This window comes from Harpegnathos saltator, unplaced genomic scaffold (genome assembly GCF_003227715.2).
Source record: "Harpegnathos saltator strain DR-91 unplaced genomic scaffold, Hsal_v8.6 scaffold759, whole genome shotgun sequence".
NCBI lineage: Eukaryota > Metazoa > Arthropoda > Insecta > Hymenoptera > Formicidae > Harpegnathos > Harpegnathos saltator.
In genome coordinates this window covers 60967-63234 of record NW_020230603.1, presented here as the reverse complement: position 1 = coordinate 63234, position 2268 = coordinate 60967, and positions in this window count along the sequence as shown.

Here is a 2268-nt window from a genome sequence, read left to right as displayed (position 1 = left end):
GACGTAGAATACTTCCGAAGCATCGGTTCGCGGAATTATCAGTGCTTGTCCGACTTTGTGACCGTGGTACGCTGCCCGAAATAAACCACCTCCCGCTTATCCAAAGAACAGCTGGCGTAAGTCGCCCTCAACAGGACTCGTGGCCGAGGACGTCGGACCGCCAAGAGGCCGCGGAACATCCCCTTTGATCCCGCGGATAGGGGACCACCCTTGCGGCTACGCAGGAATCACGGGCACCAAGGAACGGACATCGCCGACGCCACACCGGGCCAGCGAGCCGCCCACATACACTTATATATATATATATCTATTATATAGCATCGAACGTCTTTTAAATAAACGGGGGCGCCTTGCGGGACGCACCCAACTTGTTAATACAGAAACGCTGAACACACATTTCTTCCGAGAAGCTACCTAGAATTAGCCCTTCACCCGAGTAACGCACCGACGCGGCGGCGAGCGAGGCGTCGCAGAAGCGGCGAGCCGGGCGCGACGGTGGGGCGACCGATCGCACCGAACCCCGCGGGCGTTACCGTTACAAATTTTAGACTATTTATCTGCTCTTGCTTTTGCTAAAACTGCTTTTTTGCATGTATGATATACACACATTTCCAACCTTATCCCTTATCATCAATTCCCAATCGTCGTTGTCGCGTTGAACGTCGTCGCGATACGCGGTCGCGTATCATCGTTCGAAACGTTAATTTGTCAGTTTATCGTTAGTAGCATCGTTTCATTTCATCCCATTTCCTTTTTCCTGTATCTGTCCAATATTCAACATTTCCGCACGCATTTCTTTTTTTGGCTTAAACCGCTTCATATAATTCTTATGACGTTTCGATAAAATTAAGGGTTACTCGTTGTCGCAGGCAGGCAAAAGTATAACAATTGTCGTAGGTAGGCAAAAAAAGGTGATCACCGGTGAATGACACGATTTGTTAGCTTGTTTATTAATTTGACAATTTTTTCAGGACTTTCTGTTTCTTCACACACACACACAAACGCACAGTGACAGTTTCCACATCCACCTGTTCCGCAACGAACCAATTTCATATCGTCAGTCGTCGCCGTCGCGTGAAACGTCGTCGCGATGCGCGATCGTGTATCGTCTCGTTCGAAACGTTTTTTGTCGATCATAATCGTTCATCAGTATCCCATTTCCTTCTTTTCGACAATACATTTTTGAACAAACGCACACACATTATCTTCTCTCTCTCTCTCTCTCTCTCTAGTTAACTTTGGACTTTGAACACCAACAAAAACAGTGTATATATTAACATTGTGTATATATTAACATAATACGGACAGAACAATATTAATATATGTACAACATAATATTATTCTTTAAACTCAACCATATTGGCGAGCTATTAGGTTTTCTTGTATGTGAATTGCATGTGATCGTCCTCGAAAGATACGTTCTCTTTCGTTATCTTCAACATCTTAAGTCCCATGCGACGGAAAGCTTCGATCTCCATTTCGTCTACTTCTACTTCTTGCATACGATGTGCAATTCTCATATTATGAGGCACAGCACATGCGTTTACTATCTTACCAGCCATGCCTGGCTCGTACATTAATCGCCTCTGCACTGATAAACATTTAAATACCGCTTTCCACATACCAAACAAGCGTTCTACGCATGACCTTGCACTACAAAGATCGTCATTATATCGAAATCGTGGAGAACCAGATATTTCGTGCTTCAAGGGAGTCATCAGCCAAGGTTCAAGATTATAACCATCATCACCTGTAAAGAGATAATCTTTATTTATCACTGTTTAATGAATAAAACCTACAATCTTACCAATTAATCAAGTATTGCGTTCTCCATTGTTAAATCGTCGTTCCATGATACGATGTATGGGAGAGTTCGATCATATGTATGCGTCATGTCGTGCGCCAGGATATCGTGCGTTTACATTTAATATTTTTAACTCGGGATCACAGATCTGAAATTATGATTACAAAAAATAGATTTTGGGATACTGAATTAAAAAAAAACTCTTATTTTATATTTTAGATTATAATTATATTGAACTTTAATATATAAATAATACGTACTAATTGGGCGTTGACCGTGTGATCACCCCAATGATTAACATAAGCCTCCTCATGTTCTTTTGGTCCTTTAATATTAATATAAGTGCAATCAATCGCTCCGATAGCACCTGGAAATGGCTGAGCTGCAGTTCTGAATTTTTCTCGAGCAATATGGCGTTCCATATCCGTCATGGGAAATTTAACCCATCGTCGTAATAATAAATC